General features: G+C 40.3%; 1 long non-coding RNA gene across 2 annotated transcripts; it reads left to right on the top strand.

Moving 5' to 3' along the window:
• Window positions 1-1,383: 1,383 nt before the first annotated feature.
• Window positions 1,384-21,853, top strand: LOC133048712 (uncharacterized). 2 transcript variants are annotated; one of them, XR_009691109.1, is made up of 3 exons: window positions 1,384-1,480; window positions 10,135-10,247; window positions 21,734-21,853. It is a non-coding gene; the product is annotated as an uncharacterized LOC133048712 (long non-coding RNA). The 2 variants fall into 2 exon arrangements; XR_009691108.1 differs by lacking the exon at window positions 1,384-1,480 and adding an exon at window positions 7,862-8,035.
• Window positions 21,854-22,347: the final 494 nt, after the last annotated feature.

Here is a 22,347-nt window from a genome sequence, read left to right on the forward strand (position 1 = left end):
ATTCCTCTTAGAGTTGTGATTATTCCGCAAACGGTAGCTTCCCTACCTACTATTCCTTCTCTGGACAAGTGTCATTAAACACAGGCTAGGACTATGTTTGGGACTGGTGAGCACAGTGAAGGGTCCACGAGTGACTTATTTCTGTGCCTAATACGCACCAAATTTCTGCTGCCCAATCCCCTCCCTGCCAACTGCACGCTGAAACCCTAAGAGCTGCGCTTTTCAGGAAACCTGCACAGCAAGTTTCTTCTGATTTGCAGTCATCTGTTGATGAGCATATGGAAGGCAGATTCAAGAGCTTTGTAAAATTCAACCTCTGTTACATCTTTTTATCCCTCTGATCTACCAGGCCTGTCACTCTGTTTTAGAAGGAAATTAGATGGTTCTGACAAGACTGTTCTTCACAAAGCAATGTTGATTATTACCTAGTATTCTGTGATCATATGGGTGTTTGCAAATTGATTTTTTGATGATTTGTTCTAGTGTTTTCCAGGTATGAAAACTAAATTGACTACTCTATGATTTTCAGGGCTGTCCCTTTCTCAGTTTCAAATATAGATCTTATCTCTACTTTTTTACTGTTTAGTGGCCTCACTGATCCTTGTCGAAATTTTTAAATTGCTTTTGTAAAACATCATTAGGCTTCCTTGCTTGAAAGTTACATAAGGGGAAGCACTTAGAGGAAATGATGGCTTAAATATTTACAGTTTGTTTTTTGTTTTTTTTTTTTTTTTAAAGAAAACACAGTAATAAAAAACTAATATCTGGAGTTTCTTACAGATGGCAAACTCTTAAAAGATTTACTAGACCACTACCACAGCTCTAAGGTTAGCCTTAAACAAAATTTGAAATTTAGAAGGATACCATTACAGGGGCAAAATGGTAAGTAATGATTAGTGAGATAGTAAAGGATGTTTAAGGATACTGATTCAAATATTTCTTCCCCTTGGCAAGTTTGCTTTGTAAAAGACATAACAGATTATAAGATAATATATACTTTTGAGATATAAAGAGATTTGTTGATTAGCAGACATTTGGTCCTGTCCAAAATGTCCATTGAAACATTTGGCCCATGACAAAAGGTCCTTGAAATTTGTCCCTATTGAAAATATCCATGAGTGTATTTGGCTCATGCCAAATGGTCCTTGATACTTGGTCCTGTCAGAACATCCACACGGAGAACATGTTCCTGGGTTCAAATATCCCATAATGTTTATTGATACTTTGGTTTATAACATAATACATAAAAAATAGTATCATGTTTTACTTGTCCAATAATTGTGCTGTGACTGTATTGCCCACAATAATGCTTCTTGCCTCCACAGTGTAGCTGGTAATGGCACACAGGCTCAGTAGATGGGTCAGGGTCCAAATCTTGCAGAGGAGCACGATTTATGTTGACCGTGTGAACCGAGGAGGAGTCATAAGTTACAGAAATGCACAGAGGGCGAGAAGTGAAGGATGGATCTCACAATGAAAGGTATGTTGATATGTTTGGTACATTAATGGTCCATTAGGGGCATTGGGTTGAATGTGCGTAGGTTGTTCAGTGAGGCCAGAATTTGAAAGGAGGAGCTTGGTCAAGTGGCTTTGTAAACGGGGCAGAGAATGTGTTGATATAAACACTTTGTGGAGCAGATAGCATGTTCAGGAGGAGTGAGAGCAGGTGTGCTTTCCTACCATATGGCTGTCGGGGATAAGAACCCAGCAGGAGGAGGATACTGGGCATCTGATTAACTCCCCTACAGCTATCCTATTGCCCAGGGTTAATGGGCGATGTTTCCCGTGAATCAGTGTCCTATACAGGTACAATCTTGGTAGACCACAAGGAGTATGACCTCTCTTTGTATAGTTTTGGTGGGAGTGACTATCCAACAGCATGGACTACCACCACACCCTCAGCCGGTGCCTTCCTACTGGCTGATCCGATCAGCCACTTAATTGAATCCATAAGACATCAGTAAGATTTCCCCTGCCAATTAAACCAGTGACCACTGGTCAGACAGTCACAAAAGAAAACACACACACACACTTGCTTGACAAAGTGACATCTTTGAAAATTCTCACTGTAACATGGCATAAATAGTATACCCACAAAAAGAAAAGCCAGCGTTGCATTATAGTGGCTTTTTCCCATTTCTTTTCCTTTAACAAGAGGAGACTCTGCAATGCCCAAAGTACAACTAGTCAGGATTTGGATAGCATTGTCATCCAAGGTGAGATGGAAGAACATAAGCACAATATTGCTGTTGAAGGGAAAGTAAGAGAAACCCAGAATAGGTTGAAAAGATGTGCAGAAAAGAATGAAATAAAACATCATCACACGTATTTTGAAGAAGTCTCCATGACATTAACAATGAAGAGGTCTTATTAATGCTACCACAAATGAATTCATTAAAAAGGCAAGTAAACAGAATTCAAAGCAGATGTCAATCCCCAAACCCAACTTCAGTGCATCAAATTGAAATGTCTGAGGTGCATAAAGACACCACATGTGGAGAACTATTTCTTATGCACAGTTCTGGTGCTCAAGATAACACAAGAATTCTCATTTACACAACTTGGACAACTGTTCTTGTTGTTCTTTGTTCAGTTGCTAAGTCATATCTGACTCTTTGGGACCCCATGGACTCCAGCATGCCAGGCTTTGCTGTCCTTCATCATCTCTTAGAGTTTGCTCTAACTCATGTCCATTGAGTCAGTGATGCCATCCAATCATCCCATCCTCTGTTGCCCCCTTCTCTTCCTGCCCTCAGTCTTTGCCAGCATCAGGGTCTTTTCCAAGAGTCAACTCTTTGCATCAGGTGGCCAAAGTATTGGAACTTCAGCTTCAGCATCAGTCCTTCCAATGAATATTCAGGGTTGATATCCTTTAGGATTGACTGGTTTGATCTCCTTGCTGTCCAACGGACTCTCAAGAGTCTTTTCCAGCACCACAGTTCAAAAGCATCACTTCTTTGACATTCAGCCTTTTCCAGATTTAAAGGCCAGTTCCATGTTATTCAGCGATGGCATCTTTAAGATGGGACTATCACAGATCAGTCATTTCCTCTGCACAGTGTGATATTGGGTTATTTTATATCATTTATGCACTAACAATGAACAGTGAGAAGACACTTCAAGCTATATCAACACATAGATGAAAAAGTACTTGTGTTTACATGGGAGAGAAATCTTGACCCTAACCCTTTGTTGTGCACAATGGATTTTGAGATTGCAAATACGAATGCGATCTGATGACTCTTACCACATGCACAAGCAAAAGGATGCTTGTTTTCACTTTTCATCATCACCGTGCCAGAAATATATCTTCTTTGGGTCTAGCACACAAATATAGGAGAATGGAAACTAACACCCAGAAGTGTGTGTAAGTTGTTTGGACTTCTATTTTTACCTTTGGAAGATGTAAATGAAACTTTTGAGTGCATTGTGGAGAAGGCAGAAGAAAATTTAGATGACCATAGATTACGTCGAGAGAATGTGTGTTCACAGAAGGCATGGAGGAGGTAGAAGATCAAAAACTCCAAGATTTCTGCCAGAAACCTGGAATGTTCATACATCAGTAGTGAACCACGGGGCAAGCAATGCACTGCAAGGCTGACATATCTCATTTCAGAAGCTGGTGGTAGTACATCATCCTTCATTTGGAGATTTATTGAAGTGTTAAACTGTGAATGGCAAAGCAGTGAATAATTTATCACCCAGGTTCTTGGTGGTCGCACTCAAATATGGCCATCAACTTCACGATAATACACACACAATCAAATTGATATAACTGAGAGACAAATGCAAAGCCAGTAATCAGGTAGATATATAGATGGTAAAGTGTCTGCCTACAATGCGGGAGACCCGGGTTCAATCCCTGGGTTGGGAAGATCTCCTGGAGAAGGAAATGGCAACCCACTCCAGTATTCTTGCCTGGAAAATCCCATGGACAGAGGAGCCTTGTAGACTACACTCTCCACGGGGTCGCAAAGAGTCAGACACAACTGAGAGACTTCACTTTCACTTTCATACTTAAGAGCAGTTGCTCATCCTTTAAGAGTAACCTTGCTGAACTTTATGATGAGGAAGAACAAGAATTAGTGTGAAATCCGAATTTCATCATCAATTACAGTAAAGATAATGTAAATAAAACTTTAACCAATTTAAATGTGGCACTAGAGGTAAAGAACCTGTCTGCCAATGAAGGAGACATAAGAAATAGAGGTTCAGTCCCTGAGTTGGGAAGATCCCCTGGAGGAGGGCATGGCAACCCACTCCAGTATTCTTGCTGGAGAATCCCTCTTGCTGTTCAGAGGAGCCTGGTGGGCTACAGTCCACAGGATTGTACAGAGTTGGACACGACTTAAATGACTTAGCATGCAGCACACATGCATTATGTAATGAGTCATGGGCCAAATGTCTCAGTGGACATTTTGGACAGAACCAAGTCCTGCAAGGGATTTGTTTAGCTCTCAAAAGAATAATCAATACTGGAGATCAGTGTTTTCTCCTGGCATTTGGATAAGTTCAATATCATATTGGAAGTATATTGAAATCGTCTAACTAAATTATTGTATTTATTAGTCAACAACCAGCTGACTATTACTATGTGGAAATGATATAAAGATGACAGTTATTTGAGGTTGTGCTAAATTCATAGGAAAACCAGGGTCAGCTGTTAAAATCTCCACCTCCCTAAACATTTGTGGGGAAAACTAGGTGAATATACCTGGGTGTGCTCTGGAAAGGGATTTCCTTCATTCTCTAGTTACTTTCTTGGCACCATCATAGGCTCATTGGTACACTTAGCTTTGAAGTCTCCAAGCAATAGTTCAGTAAAGAGAGCTTTGTGACTCCAAGGCAGACAGAACCATTTTTCAATTGCAGAAGCACTTAATTCTTTCTCACTTTAAGTGTGAAAGCCATTTGGGCAATAGCCCAGGCAGGGTATTGCAGACCGGGAGTGAAAAACTCTTGGCCTCTAAGAAGAAAGAGTAGGGGAAAAAATTCAGTTACCATTTAAGAGACTAAGGAAGAAAAAAAAAAAAAAAAATACTGCTTTTAGAAAAAAAAAAAAAAGCTTTTGGCAACTGTGCTTCAGACTCTCAAATTTGGAAGTTAAACATGGGAAAATGTTATAAACGAGTTGCACCATATTTGTCTATCACTCTCTTTTTGAAGTGGCAATCTGGGTGACTGGAAATTATGAACACATCTCTTCTAGTGCAGCTTGCTGAGAACTGCAAGTTATAGACTGAAGCCTGCCTGTTGGGCTGCTGCTTATAAATAGAAGGAATCTGCTTCACACCATTGGGTGGGAGCTTTGGGTTGGTGTTTTGCACGTGTGTGAAGGCAGCTAGTGTGTATTTGACGGGACAGCTCAGCTGTCGGGAGCTGGCAAGTAGTGACAGAAGGGAAAAAGGGGGCCCAGTAAAGAGCCATTCTCTGATGAGTTTGAACATCTGATTCTCTGACGTTCTTGATGAGTCGGGATGTTTCCTGTAGCAGCATTCCTCATGCTCGGCCTCGGGTGCTGGGGCCAGCTAGAGCGCCACAGAGGAGGCCAAGGGCGTTCTGGAGGATCATAGAGTTTCACACGCACCTGTAGCTGTTTGGTAACATCTCATCCTCCAAGATGACAGGCATGTACTTCCTTCTTGTTTTTTGATGCTGGTAGTTATTTCCTGAGATGAGGGGTCCATAGAAATTTTGAGAATTATGGGCTGTCCATATTCAGGTAGGAATACATATCCTTAGAAAAGAACAATATCTACTGAGTAGGTTACTGCCTTTGCAACATCTTATTTAATTCTTACAGTAACACAATTCTGTAGGTGGCATAGCCCAACTTAAATGGGTGGAAATGGAAGTTCAGGGAAGTGGAGGGATTGGCTCAGAGTCTAAAACCAGTGAGTGGTGTGATCAGTCTACCCAGCTTGACCTTGACTGCCCGTGAGCCGTTGCTTCCCCTCTTCCCCATGAGGAAAGCACACCTGTGTGCAGTGCTGAGAGCCTGCTCATCCTCGGAGACCCGTGCCCCACTGTTTGCTGTGTAGCTGGGGTTCACCTCGGTCTTCACACCTCTGCAAGAGGAGAGATGCGAGTTCGGTAGCCCGCGCCCTCTGGCAGTTCTGTCCGGAGGCCACATAGTTCCACACCAGGCCTGCTTTATAGAGGGGGATTGTAAACCATCTCAGCACTTTGTGAGCCTTTTTCAATTTTCAGGCTGAACAAAAAGTCTTTATTCACCCCTCTGGGACTGCTGTTATCTGACTGTCTCACGGGCCCTTGGAGCACAAGAGTTCGTGCTGCTCACCTGGCCACATTTCTCACAGCGACATCTGTGTTCCTTTCTTTTTCCTTCCCTAGCCCCTGGTTCAACTGGGATGAATACACTACTGTTTTCTTACGCTTAGTGTCTAAATAAGTCAAAAGTATCTTGATTAGTTGATGCAATCATAGGGATGGTTTAAAGCTAATCCAATGACAGTATTCAATTATTTCTAGACTTCTGTCAGTTTAGTAATAAAATTCCTCACCAACCTATTAACAAGCAAACCAAAAAAAGCGTCTTGCAGAATCAGAACTCTGTAGTACCCTTCAGCAGAGACCTTACAAGAGTTTCATTGGCTCAACCTGGTTGAACACACCCAGGCACTGGATCCTAAAAGTTGGTCCAAGGACATGGTACTGTTTCCAGTGAGGCTTATACCAGACCTTGGCAATGAGTGAATGAACAAACAAATTAATAAATGAGCATAAGTTTTAAAAAATGAATCAATTTAAAGAAATCATCTTTATGTCCTTCATGACTGTGTACATGTGTATTAGAAATGTCTTTTTCCTGAATTGATGGAAATGATAGATGGTCAACGTTTGTTTTCAATGACCCATCTTACCCTTCCTCTTCAGCAAATGGTCAATTCCATATGATTTCCTATAATTACCCTCCCCCTCAAATTTCCTAATGAATTTTCAGGTTCCCTGAAATCCTAAATCTGGGAAACATGCCAAGTGTGATATCTGTGTCTCTACCATCCTAGACCTGCATCTCCAAACTCCATCAACAGAGACAGTCTAAGGTTAAAGTAGAAGGAATTGGGAAGAAGAAGAAAATCCCATTTGCTACAGAAATATATTTTTATATTATATAGCAAATATATTTTCCTCTTCAAGAAGAGAAAATATATTTACATAGTCATGCCCGACTCTTTGCGACCCCATGGACTATACAGTCCATGGAATTCTCCAGGCCAGAATACTAGAGCAGGTAGCTATTCCCTTCTCCAGGGGATCTTCCCAACCCAGGGATCAAACCCAGGTCTCTCACATTGCAGGCAGATTCTATACCAGCTGAGCCACCAGGGAAGCCCATATATTTAAATTACATGTAATGTAATTATCTATTACATTAGTTGGGTGTGTGTGTATGTGTACTCAGTCATGTCCAAGTCTTTGCAGCCCTATGACCTGTAACCTGCCAGGCTAATCTGTCCATGGGATTTTCCAGGCAAGAATACTGAAGTGGGTTGCCATTTCCTTCTCCAGGGGATCCTCCCAACCTAGAGATCATCTTGCGGTTAGGGGCATTTTTTACTGAGACTATTAACAGTAGAAGCTTTAATTTCTTGGGGGTTTGAGAAGTAGCTTTCAGTTCTGTCTCATCTATTTTCTTTTAGTCTCTTTCCCTCTTTTCATTTCCCCTTCATCTCAGTTCTGAGCTTGTACCTTCCCTGCCCTCACACTTTAGAGAGCCTAACTTATCACAACCATTAATGAACTCATTGAGGAACACGTGAGCATCTCTGTCAATGGAGACCCAGTGGTGCATATGCTGGGATGGTATCACCCTAAACATCCACCCTCAGAATGAACACTGTTTAGTCCCCAGGAAGTCACTTCTCATTCCTTGTCCTTTGTTCTTAAAATAAAAAAAGTGACTTCATCCAAAACCATGAAGTCTTCCAGGCTGTACCACTGCTGCTTACATTGGAGGCAAACACTGCTTTGGAGTAATGTGGGAAAAGATTTGAGCAGCAGAAGTGCTTAGGTAAGAAAAAAGACAAATTAATTAACTTGTCAAATAATTTTTCTCTGATAGCATGAATATGACGGAGTCTTGTGTGATCAAGTATCATTTCCCAGAGGTGCTGATCATCCACTTTCTTCTTTTTTTTTTTTCCATCCACCTTTTTTTTCCTTTGTGGTTCCTGAGGTATTTACAAATTAGCTCAATGTTCACAGCACTGGTATGTGAAGGTTGAGGAACATTTTCTAAAATTAAATAATCCAAATGACTACTAGTCTGTATGGATGTGGATCTAGGTACAATGTGAAAAGTATTTTTCTTTATACTATTACATGGCTCTAGATATTGCTTTAAAAGATGGTGAAAACCATAATATGCCAATTTATATACTGAAACTAAAATATTCTATAATTTTTTGTGGTAGCAATAATCTATCATACACATCTAAATACAATGTTTGCTTATCATATATAAAGGAATTTTATTAAAAACTCCCATTACTACTGCCCTTACAGAGTGAATGTTCTCTACATAGAAATTAGCAATTAAAAATTTGCCATAGAACTATAATATTTCAAGAAATGTGTCTATTTTATAATTACTGTCAATGGAACATAAAATATATAAAAACATTGATTATAACATAAGAAAGCAAATTTTATGGAATATCTTTGTGAGTTAATGACAGTGCTCTTACTTATCAAACATTGCTAGCACATCAAGACTCAGACATGCACAATGTAATTATATCCAGTCATCTATGAGAGTTTGTTGGCTTTCAGTCATATGAAAACCATAGCTTTAAACAAAGTTTTTCACCCTATTAATGTGAATATGTATTTGTCCAGGAAGGGGGTGGACTATGTATTATCAAACAGGTTAACTTGTTTTAAGTCTTATAATTAACTTATAATTATTTAGATGTATGCCTGTGGGTTTCCATTTGAATACCTGCCAAGTTTTGTCTTGATTCCTTCACTCTTCCTTCTTTTTGTCTCTCCTTTTGATATGCGTCTACTTCTCCTAATTTCTCTCTTCTCTCCTTTTTGGCTTTATCCCAATTTAAGTCTTATTGCATTATCTCAAATGCTTAATAAATGCAATCTTTTTATTTGGGGGAAATCAAAGCAAATCCATCTCTGAGGCTCCCTATCTCCCAGATGGCAAGAAAAGCCCATCTTAGTCAGGAAGGAGAAGGCTATGAAGGTGCAATTATCCTCCTCTTTCTTTAGGGTCCTGTCGCAAACCAGGAAGCTTACACAGATATCCAAAGGCCCTCACACGACAGGACCTCAGGTTGATCACCGAAATTTTGTGTCCCAAGCCGAGGGACTCAGTGAAAGTAACCAGTTCTGCAGCTTCCTCACAAAGCTGGGACCCAGTCATCATTGCTCCTGGGAGGCTGGTGGTTGGAGTCCAACCTCTTCAGGACCCCTCAGTCATTCCCTTATGGGGTCCCACCACCTGCCTCCTGCGAGGGCTGGTGTGCCTTTTACTCTTTGAGGAGTCTGCCCCAACCCCTTTCCAGTCCGGAGAAAGTCTCTCTGCTTCCTCTAGCAACCTTCAAATTCCCCCAGCCTCTCCTTCCAGGATGATTCCTTCAGGAATCCCATGCTTCTGGAAAACATACCTGAGCATCAAATTACCGAAAGGCAGCTTCCACATTTATGAATTACAAACTCATCTAAAGTAAGGGACTGGACACAAAGACCAGGCTGTCTACTTGGAAGAGGGGAAAAAAATTTAGGAAGTGTTAGTTGCTCGGCCATGTCTGACTCTTTGCAACCTGGTGGACTGTAGCCTGACAGGCTCCTTTGGCCATGGGATTCTTTAGGCAAGAATGCTGGAGTGGGTTGTCATTTCCTCCTCCAGGGGATCTTCCCAATCCAGGGATAGAACCCGGGTCTCCTGCATCATAGGTGGATTCTTTACTGTCCGAGCCACCAGGGAAAAGCAAAACAAATTAATGTTTTAAACAAATATCTTACACATTTGGACTTGGGGCATGAGATGAAGAGGGCACTCTCTACTTAGTTCTGAAGATCTAAGAAGGGCTGGGCAATAAAAACAAAGGCCCAGCTAGAATTAGAATTGATTTCAGTTTTTAAGGGCAATTTCAGATTTCTTTTAGGTTATCCATTCAGCTCACTGGAAGAGTGACGGAGACAAGGTCTCAACATTCTACTTCTGGCCAGGAATGAAGTCAGTGTACTTGGCTGCTGCATTCCTTGAGGTATGTCTTGGAATTTAATGATTTTTCTCAAGCTCCTGGTCCTGCCTCTCTTTAACATCTGCCTGTTGTCCTGTATGTACTAAAATATAGACAAAATTAAACATGCTTAGAGGTGAGTTTTTTACTTCTTTTACTCACTAATTCATTCCAGGAGTATTTGTTGTGAGCCTTCTAATTGCCAGGCATTGTACTAGGTGCTGGGTGTGGGGGTGTGTGTGTATGTGTGCTTATTCGCTCAGTCGTATCCAATACTTTGGGGTCCCAAAGGTACTGGGTGTATATTGGTGAATAAAATAGACATGCGTTGCCTTATGGAATTTGTAGTTTAATAGATGAGATAGTTCCACTCATCTCACATGCTAGCAAAGTAATGCTCAAAATTCTCCAAGCCAGGCTTCAACAGTATGTGGACCGTGAATTTCCAGATATTCAAGCTGGATTTAGAAAAGGCAAAGGAACCAGAAATCAAATTGCCAACATCCCCTGGATCATCAAAAAAGCAAGAGAGGTCCAGAAAAACATCTTCTGCTTTATCAACTATGCCAAAGCCTTTGACTGTGTGGATCACAACAAACTGTGGAAAATTCTGAAAGAGATGGGAATACCAGACCACCTGACCTGCTTCTTGAGAAATCTGTGTGCAGATTAAGAAGCAACAGTTGGAACTGTACCTGGAACAACAGACTGGTTCCAAATCGGGAAAGGAGTATGTCAAGGCTGTTTATTGTCACCCTGCTTATTTAACTTATATGCAGAGTACATCATGAGAAATGCTGGGCTGAATGAAGCACAAGCTGGAATCAAGATTCCCAGGAGAAATATCAATAACCTCAGATATGCAGATGACACCACCGTTATGGCAGAAAGTGAAGAAGAACTAAAGAGCCTCTTGATGAAAGTGAAAGAGGAGAGTAAAAAAGCTCAATATTCAGAAAACTAAGATCATGGCATCCAGTTCAATCACTTCATGGCAAACAGATGGGGAAACAATGGAAACAGTGACAGACTTTATTTTTGGGGGCTGCAAAATCACTGCAGATGGTGACTGCAGCCATGAAATTAAAAGACGCTTGCTCCTTGGAAGAAAAGCTATGACCAACCTAGACAGCATATTAAAAAGCAGAGACATTACTTTGCCAACAAAGGTCTGTCTAGCCAAAGCTATGGTTTTTCCAGTGGTCATGTGAGGATGTGAGAGTTGGACTGATGGACTATAGAGTTGGACTATAAAGAAAGCTGAGTGCTGAAGAGCTGACACTTTTGAACTGTGGTGTTGGAGAAGACTCTTAAGAGTCTGTTGGACTGCAAGGAGATCCAACCAGTCCATCCTAAAGGAAATCAGTCCTGAGTATGCATTGAAAGGACTGATGTTGAAGCTGAGACTCCAATACTTTGGCCACCTGATGCAAAGAACTGAGTCATTGGAAAAGACTCTGATGCTGGGAAAGATTGAAGGCGGGAGGAGAAGGGGACAACGGAGGATGAGATGATTGGATGGCATCACCGACTCGATGGACGCGAGTTTGAGTAAGCTCCAGGAGTTGATGATGGACAGGAAGCCTGGCATGCTGTAGTTCATGGGGTTGCAAAGAGTTGGACATGATTGAGTGACTGAACTGAACTGAACTGAGATGAAATAGTAAGCAAGAAAACAAATAAATATAAAAGAACCTAAAACAATAAAAGAGTTGAAGGAGTTAGGAAGGTTTGGCCTTCTCCATAGAAGGCTCAGAAGAACTTCTTAACTCTGAGAAAAAACATGTTCTATATCTTGATAGAGATTTGGCTTACATAGTCATATGCATTACCAATTGTCATACAATGACTTACTTAATATTTGTTCATTTCACTATGTATATTATATAGAAATATATAAGGCAGGAAGACAAAAAGTCAAAGAGAAAGGAAGAAATAAAAGAAAAACAACTGCTGAACTTTAATGATATATGCATGTTGGAGTTTTGGGGGTGAATTGTACTGAAGTCTAAAATTTACTTTGAAATACATGAGAAAGTAACATGGACTGATGTATGGATATATAGATGGAAATGCAATAAAGCAAATATAATCAAATATTAAGAATGTAGAATCTAGATCGTGAGTATATAGGGATTCACTCTACAATTCTTCAGCTTTTTTTTTTTTTTTTTGATATTTCAATATATTCTTAATTAAATGTTCAGGAGAAAAACAGTCACCATTCATTGGTGACTTACCACAGTCTGTTAGTTACTGTGCCATGCATATTTGATCTATTACCTGATATACTAACGAGAACAGTTCATAGTAGATATTGCATTTTCTTCTGTTGTAAATTACTAAATCTCTAAATTGTAAATTAGGAAACTGGGGCTAAGAAAAGTCATACAACTTGCCTAGGGCCATATAATTTAGTGGCAGGCCTGTCTTCAAAGTCTGCACCTGTGCTAGCCAGTATGGTGCCCACTGGTCATACATGGCTCTTGAGCACCTGGAATGTAGACATTGTGTCTGAAGAAATGAACTTATAATTTTGTTTAATTTTAAACTGAAACAAATTAAATTCAGTTCTTAGAAAACTCACTTCAGTTACTGGAAAAGTTCCAAGGATGTTTTAAGGTACTTTTTCAAATGTAGTGTTTATGAATTCTAGATTCTTACTAAATATTTCCAATAAAAATTTAGCATTCAAACTGGAATGTACCATGACTATAACAATAAACACACTTTTAAGACTTATTGTGAAAAAAAGAATGTAAACTATCACATTTATAATGTTTATATTGATGAAATGCAGAAATGAGGATATATTTTTTAAATATTTAATTTTTTATATTTAAATATAAAAATATTTATTTTTGGCTGCCTCTGGTCTTCATTGCATATACAGTCTTTCAAATTGTGGTGTGAGGGCCTAGTCATGTGGAATCTTAGTTCCCAAAACAGGAATCTTTGTCCCCTTCATTGATGGATGGATTCTTAACCATTGGACCACCAGGGAATTCCCTGAAATGATAATATTCTGATGCAATGTGTTAAATTTTAAATATTAAAATTAGTTTCATTTAAAAAATGATTACATGTGAATTATATTATATTTCTGTTGGACAGATTTGGCCTGTAGTGTTCCTAGTGTATACCACCATGTAAAATATTCATATTTAGGCTAAGGGATACAAGTTACCAGGAGCAGGGGTGGGTTGCGATGAGTTAGCCATGCACCAGTTCGCTAAGATCTTTTGTAACTATGTGATCCTGATCCTGAGAAATTTGATTTAGAGCTTACTATGTACCAGGGACTATTTTCAACTGTTGACATTTATAAATTCAAGGATATTTAATCATTACCACAACTCTATGAGGTAGGTACTATTATTATTCCCATTTTACAGATGGGGAAATTGAGGCCCAAGGGTACATACATGAATATTTGGTTGCAGCTAAATCCAAGTAAAGGAACCACTGCCACTGAGATACACTCAGAATTTAAAACTTACTCTTTCAGAACTTGCTTTATATGGCTTAGATTTAGAGATTAGGTTTCAATCTCTCAGACTCTTGAGAACATTTTCCTCCACTGGCCCTTTTCCATGCACAAGCAGCTCTTTGAATTGTGCATCCCTTCCCAGAATTCTAAGACATTTATTCAAACAATGTGGATCAAACTAGATAATTGGCCAACAGGAGTATACTGTAGCTGAGCAAATGGGTTATTAGAGGGTCCCATTTGAGAATTCATCATTTTCTTTCAGTAGAAAGGGCAGTTTAATCTCTCTAAAAGCCTGCCACATCCTGTGATAATTGACTTAGCAATGGAATTGCCTTGCAGAAAGCTTCTGCATTTCTGCGGCAATGATGCTGATGGAGGTCTTGAAGAGGCCCAGGAACTGCTGGGTTGTTCTTCCTAAATATTCACAGAGGCAGAGAAGGTGACTACTGCATTCGGAGGCAGTTAATTTCCTAAGTGCACGGCTTTGTTCATTTTGAAGAGAACTTGGATGGGCTGGTGTTCTAGAAAGTGCAACAGAGAAACTCAGATGAGTTTTCAAAAAGTTACCTGAACAGCTTCGGCAGTAGTCACTGTTGGTTTTCAGTACCAGAGATCAAGTCTTTCCCCTCTTTTATAAGCATGCCTTAACATCTGGGTCAATACCAATGTCAGTTATAATCCGTGTCTATTTCCAGAAGGCATTGCCTGCTGTGGTTATGAGACCCAGCGCGTGTAGGCTGTTAGCACACTGGCAAAGATTTCAAACGGTGAAAGAGGAAGCTCTAGAAATTCAGGAGACTGTCACCCTAGTGCCAGTCCTCAAGAGAGTAGAAGGTGATAACCTGGGAAAGTCTTAAAGAGCAGAACACTGAGGATGCCCAGTGGTAACTCTCACATTCTCCTAAAAGCACAGAAGCTGCCAAATATAAATATCCAAAAGGTGTTACCTTCCGAGACCACAAAGTTAAAGTGTCCAGGTTTGTTAATCACCAGTGACAGATGGTGGGGAACATGTTGCATTTTGATGGGTCTAGACTATTGCTACTTTTTTTTTTCCCAATAATTTTATTTATCTCTGGCTGTGCTGGCTCTTCATTGCTGTGTGAGTTTTTTCCTCTAGTTGTGGTGAGTGGGGGCTTCTTTGTAGTTGTGGTGGTCGGGCTTCTCATTACAATGGCTTCTCTTGTTGCAGAGTGTGGGTTCTATGTGGGCAGATTTCAGTGGTTGCAGCACCTGGGCTAAATAGTTGCATCCCCCATGCCCTAGAGCCTGGCTCAGTAGTTGTGGCACATGGGTTTAGCTGCCCCTCGGCATGTAGGATCTTCCCAGTGAAGTGAACTGAAGTGAAAGTACTGGAGTAGGTAGCCTTTCCCTTCTCCAGGAGATCTTCCCAACACCAGGGATTGAACCCAGGTTTCCCACATTGCAGGCGGATTCTTTACCAGCTGAGCCACAAAGGAAGTCCAGGATGTTCCCAGACCAGGAATCAAACGTGTGTCTCCTGCATTGGCAAGTGGATTCTTTGCCACTGAACCACCAGGGAAGTCCTAGACCTTTGCTCCTTAAAATGTGATCTTGACCAGCAGCAGCAGCATCACCAGGAAGCTTGTTGGAAATGCAAACTCACAGATCTCACCTCACATCATCTGAGTCAGGATTTGTGGGACTGGTGGTCAAGAATCTGCATTTTAACAATACTGCTAGATCAGTGCTTCTGAAACCATCTATGATGAAAGACACATTTTGTTTTAATTTGTCACTAACCAATCCTTTTGTATTCCTTATGAAAAATGTTTGGCCTCAGTTAAATAGCAGGGAGGGAACACAGCTCCACCCATCAACAGAAAATTGGATTAAAGATTTACTGAGCATGGCCCTGCCCATCAGAACAAGACTCAGTATCCCCTTCAGTCAGTCTCTCCCATCAGGAAGCTTCCATTAGCCTCTTATCCTTCTCTATCAGAGGGCAGACAGACTGAAAACCACAGTCACAGAAAACTAACCAATCTGATCACATGGACCACAGCCTTGTCCAACTCAATGAAACTATGAGGCATGCCTTGTAGGGCCACCCAAGACAGATGGGTCATGGTGGAGAGTTCCAACAATTTGTTGTCCACTGGAGAGAGGAATGAAAAACCACTTCAGTATTCTTGCCTTGATAACCCCATGAACAGTATGAAAAGGCAAGAAGATAGGACACTGAAAGATGAACTCCCCAGGTCGGTAGGTACCCAATATGCTACTGGAGATCAGTGGAGAAATAACCAGAAAGAATGAAGAGATGGAGCCAAAGCAAAAACAACACCAAGTTGTGGATGTGACTGGTGATGGAAGCAAGGTCTGAAGCTGTAAAGAGCAATATTGCACAGGAACCTGGAATGTTAGGTTCATGAATCAAGGTAAATTGGAAGTGGTCAAACAGGAGATGATGGCAAGAATGAATGTCGACATTCTAGGAATCAGCAAACTAAAATGGACTGAGATGGGTGAATTTAACTCAGATGACCATTATATCTACTACTGTGAGCAAGAATCCCTTAGAAGAAATGGAGTAGCCATCATAGTCAACAAGAGAGTCTGAAATGCAGTACTTGGATGCAATCTCAAAAACGATAGAATGATCTCTGTTCATTTCCAAGGCAAACCATTCAATATCAGAGTAATCCAAGTCTATGCCCCAACCAGTAATGCTGAAGAAGCTGAAGTTGAATGGTTCTATGAAGACCGACAGACCTTCTAGAGCTAACACCCAAAAAAGATGTCCTTTTCATTATATGGGATTGGAATGCAAAAGTAGGAAGTCAGGAAACATCTGGAGTAACAGGGAAATTTGGCCTTGGAGTATGGAATGAAGCAGGGCAAAGGCTAATAGAGTTTTGCCAAGAGAACGCACTGGTCATAGCAAACACCCTCTTCCAACAACACAAGAGAAGACTCTACACATGGATGTCACCAGGTGGTCAACACCTCAATCAGATTGATTATATTCTTTGCAGTCAAAGATGGAGAAGCTCTAAACAGTCTGCAAAAACAAGACTGGGAACTGGCTGTGGCTCAGATCACGAACTCTTCAGTGGCAAATTCAGACTTACATTGAAGAAAGTAGGGAAAACCACTAGACCATTCAAGTATGACTTAAATCAAATTCCTTACAATCATTAACTGGAAGTGAGAAATTGATTTAAGGGACTAGATCTGATAGACAGTGCCTGATGAACTATGGACAGAGGTTCATGACTTTGTACAGGAGACAGAGATCAAGACCATCTCCAAGAAAAAGAAATGCAAAAAAAGGAAAATGGCTGTCAGAGGAGGTCTTACAAATAGCTGTGAAAAGAAAAGTAAAAAGCAAAGGAGAAAAGCAAAGATATTCCCATTTGAATGCAGAGTTCCAAAGAATAACAAGGAGAGATTTTTAAAAGCCTTCCTCAGTGATCAGTGCAAAGAAATAGAGAAAAACAATAGAATGGGAAAGACTAGAGATCTCTTCAAGAAAATTAGCGATACCAAGGGAACATTTCATGCAAAAATGGGCTCAATAAAGGACAGAAATGGTATGGACCTAACAGAAGCAGAAGATATTAAGAAGAGGGGGCAAGAATACACAGAAGAACTATATAAAAAAGATCTTCATGACCCATATAATCATGATGGTGTGATCACACACCTAGAGCCAGACATCCTGGAATGTGAAGTCAAGTGGGCCTTAGGAAGCATCACTATGAACAAAGCTAGTGGAGGTGATGGAATTCCAGTTGAGCTATTTCAAATCCTAAAAGATCATGCTGTGAAAGTGCTGTACTCAATATGCCAGCAAATTTGGAAACCTCAGCAGTAGCCACAGGACTGAAGAAGGTCAGTTTTCATTCCAATTCCTAAGGAAGGCAATGCCAAAGAATGCTCAAACTACTGCACAATTGCACTCATTTCACATTTTATTAAAATAATGCTCGAAATTCTCCAAGACAGTCTTCAACAATACGTGAACCATGAACTCCCAGATGTTCAAGCTGGATTTAGAAAAGGCAGAGGAACCAGAAATCAAATTGCCAATATCTGTTGGGTCATCAAAAAAGCAAGTGAGCTTCCAGAAAAACATCTATTTCTGCTTTATTGACTACGCCAAAGCCTTTGACTATGTGGATCACAACAAACTGTGGAAAATTTTGAAAGAGATGGAAATACCAGACCACCTGACCTGCCTCCTGAGAAATCTGTATGCAGGTCAGGAAGCAACAGTTAGAACTGGACAGGGAACAACAGACTGGTTCCAAATCAGGAAAGGAGTACGTCAAGGCTGTATATTGTCACCCTGCTTGTTTAACTTATATGCAGAGTACCTCATGAGAAAAGCTGTGTTGGATGAAGCACATCTGGAATCAAGATTGCTGGGAGAAATATCAATAACCTCAGATATGCAGATGATACCACCCTTATGGCAGAAAGTGAAGAAGAACTAAAGAGCCTCTTGATGAAAGTGAAAGAGTAGAGTAAAAAAGCTGGCTTAAAACTCAACATTCCGAAAACTAAGATCATGGCATCTGGTCCCATCACTTCATGGCAAATAGATGGGGAAACAGTGGAAACAGTGAGAGACTTTATTTTGGGGGGCTCCAAAATCACTGCAGATGGTGACTGCAGCTATGAAATTAATAGACGTTTATTCCTTGGAAGAAAATTTATGACCAACCTAGAAAGCATATTAAAATGCAGAGACATTACTTTGCCAACAAAGGTCCGTCTAGTCAAGGCTATGGTTTTTCCAGTAGTCACGTGTAGATGTGAGAGTTAGACTATAAAGAAAGCTGAGTGCTGAAGAGCTGATGCTTTTGAACTGTGGTGTTGGAGAAGACTCTTGAGACTGCAAGGAGATCCAACCAGTCCATCCTACAGGAAATCAGTCCTGAGTATACATTGAAAGGACTGATGTTGAAGCTGAAACTCCAATACTTTGGCCACCTGATACGAAGAACTGAGTCATTGGAAAAGACCCTGATGCTGGGCAAGATTGAAGTCAGGAGGAGAAGGGGACAACAGAGGATGAGATGGTTGGATGGCATCACTGACTCAATGGATATGAGTTCAAGTGAACTTCAGGAGTTGGTGATGGACAGGAAGGCCTGGTATGCTGCAGTCCATAGGGTCACAAAGAGTTGGACACGACTGAGCGACTGAACTGAACTGAATTCTTTTGTAACATATCATAGTCATCAAGACAAATTCAGTAATCATTCCTTGAGCTGTTTCAGTGATATCCTTTGCTATATAACTTTTAAACACTTAGTTCTCAACTTGTTCTGTCAACTTTTTTTTTTTTTTAATTGGAGGTTGGTAACAGTTTGTTCGTGGGATGGTACCGGTCTGTGGACCACACATTGAGTTACACTTACGTAAGCCATAGCTCTGTGGTACACTGGTATTCCTCAGGCCAGAATGATCACTGCTGATGCCTGGAATGCATGCATCTTCCCCACAGAACACCAGTGAGCCTCGTAGAGAATAAAGACATAGATATGAGAGTTAATCAGGAACCACCCCTTCTATTTAACTTGGTCATACAGATATCAATGCTAAGCACACTTTCAAATAACTCATTTTAGCTGAATCATATCAGGCAAAATTTGTTCATGAGTGGATCACCTTCTCATGTTATTACATTAGGATGGTGAATTACAAAGACTTGCTTTTCATATAGCATTACTGTTGTGGCTCATGAAACTCACAGTTGACATGAGCTTGTAGATGTTATAAAGTAAAGCACATTTATTTTTGTATCTCTTCCAATAGGGTTGAATTTCTAATTTTCTGCTGAATTGCTGTATTACAGAATTTGGCTAGTCAGATGACATTTGGAGTTCATCGAATTGTAATGGGTGAATAAACACAGGGAGAATGATTCTTTCCTGGACTTGATTTTAGAGTTGTCATTGTCACACAAATTGAGGTGTTTAATAAAAAGTTTGCTTTAATCTCTACTCCCGTTTGGTTATCCTCATCCCATAGCCACATCTCTTAAAATTTCATTAAAATACATTAGGGCTTATTACATCCCTTGTTTATATTAGAGATTCTGTAACAGAAGGTGTCAATGATGTAAACATTATTGTAAAGGCTTCAGAAATGAAAGCAGTGCTTAATGGAACTGCTTTGCTAGTGGGAAATGAATTCAGATATTATCCAGAACCAGTTCTTACTCTGAGATGCTCCCCGCTTACAAAGAGTGTCAAAGAGCCTTTTAGCAACCTTCAAAAAAAAAAAAAAAAAAAATCTATGATTGTTTACATGAAAGTGTTTCAAACTCTTCATCTGCTATAAATTGTGTACAGCCAAGTGGGTGCATTAGGATTTATACTGAATCTCTTTATCTGGTAAGATAAAAGAAATGTTTATAATTTCCTTGAAATGTATTTGCTTTCCTCCTGGGTTTAGATAATACCGTTAACCTTCTAAAAGGAGCCATTTATGAAATAGCTGTTTAACCTACAGCACAAACAGTAGCATAAGCCCTTTGGGATTTTCTAAGTCCAAAAATGAATAATTGTGCCTTTTTTCAATTATTTGACCTCTTCTGTATGAAGGAGCCTGGCTTGTGAAGTTTATCCAGTTGTTAGGAATAACTGTGGCAAATCATTTTCCATGGTTTCTCAGTTTGGTTCCTTGAATTCACATGTGATGAAAGGATGCCGTAAAGAAACTGCAAACTAAAACCACAATAAGATACTATTTTACACCCACCAGAGGGGCAAATGAAGAAAAAAGCTGACAGTCCCAAGTGTTGGTAAGGATGTGAGGCAAAGAGAACTCTCCCACAAGCTCGTGGTAAGTGTGAGCTGGTACAGCTGCTTTGGAAAACAATTTGATCCCATGCAGTAAAGCATGTGAATACAACTCCGCATTTCTGTCCCCAGGCGTCCACCTTACAGAGATGCTTACATATGGACACTAGGCCACACACCAGAATATTCTCCTTAGTGTGGTTTATTTCTTTGTTTTTGTCTATGCTGGCCTTCACTGCTGCACATGGGCTTTCCTGAGTTGCAGCGAGTGGGGGCTACTGTCTAGTTGCGGTACATGGGTTTCTCATTGTGAAGGCGTCTCTTGTTGCAGAGCAGGGCTCTAAGGCAGGCAGGTTAAAGTGTTGTGGCACACAGGATTAGTTGCCCGGAGGTATGTGGAATCTTCCTGGACCAGGGATCAAACCCATGTCCCCTGCCTTGGCAGGTGGAATCTTAACCACTGGACCACCAGGGAAGTCCTACTGTAGTTTCTAATGGCAAAAATTCCCAACAGGAAACTCAAGTGGCCAGCTACTAGGAGAAGGGATAAATTCATATTGTTACAATTCATCCTGAAATTCATACAATTGCAGCAAAAAAAGGAAAAAAAAGAATAAAATATAACTCTATGTGTCAGCATGGGTTGAATCTTAAAAGCATAAAATTGGGTAAAAAAGCAAGTTCTAAGAGAATACATACAATACTATTTCATTTGAATAAAGTGAAGTGATGTGCAAAACCAAGCAGTATACATATGAGATTGATTATGAAATGCAAATGGATTCATTAACAGAAAATAAGATAATTATCATCTTTTGGGGAAAGGGAGGAGCAATCAGTGGAGGTGAATCAGTGAGTCAGTGAAATCTGGAAGTACTAGTAATGCTCTATTTCTGAATCGGGGTTGTAGTTACATGTGTGCATTTAAAAAAATCACAAATATAGTCCGTATATAATTTGCAAGCATGAACTTTTCATGACAAAATAAAAGTAAATGAAAAAAAAAGTTTGTCCTAAAAAAAAAAAAAAAAAACAGAAAAAAAACTTTTCCTAAAAAGAAACTATGAGACCTCTATCTGCCTGATGAGTTCCATTAAGTTAATCGGGCTAACAAACTATCTCCAGTTGGCTTAATAAAACAAAGTGTATTTTTCTCTCATGGCTACATGTCCAGTGAGAATCACCAGGGGTCTTTGGTTATTGTGGTGACTGGGGGTGACAGAGTTTCTGTGTTTCAGAGCCTCTAGGACTACTGCCTGTGGAAAAAAATTATCACCAGATCATCACCAAGGGGAGGAGGGGAAGGAGGAGAAGGAACAGGACAAATCAAGCACTTCAAATTGCTCCCTGGAAATGGTAGGTCACCTCCACTCACATTTTATTGACCAGGTCAGGCTCTGCTAACATCAAGAGTGTTAGGGAAGTGCAATCTTACTATGTCTCTGGAAAGAGAACCTGAATGTTTGTGAACAGATCTGACAACCAGACTGATTTCTATACAGCCATAGCCAAATGCTGAGTTCACTGCTGCTTCTCGCAAGGTCCAGAAGAATACACATTTCAGCTCATCTGCCATTTCGCCTCTATTAAGGATTCAGCACTTTGAGAAGGCTTCTTTCTTGATGGTCTTGGGAGAGAATCCCTTCTAAAGATAGGATACTTATTTCAAACAAAAGTCATAGCCTTGAAATAAAATCCTCTTTTCAGGATGAAGTTTTGTGGGTCTTCTTGGTATCTGTGGAGGTAGAAGGCAAGGATACTCAGAGTTCTGCTTCCAGAATTGGAAAAAGGCATGTTCGGGTGGCAGTGGCTGCGAATAGGAAATGGCTGGCAGGGATACCAAGAGAAACCC

The sequence above is a fragment of the Dama dama genome, chromosome 29, assembly GCF_033118175.1.
Source record: "Dama dama isolate Ldn47 chromosome 29, ASM3311817v1, whole genome shotgun sequence".
Taxonomy (NCBI): Eukaryota; Metazoa; Chordata; class Mammalia; order Artiodactyla; family Cervidae; genus Dama; species Dama dama.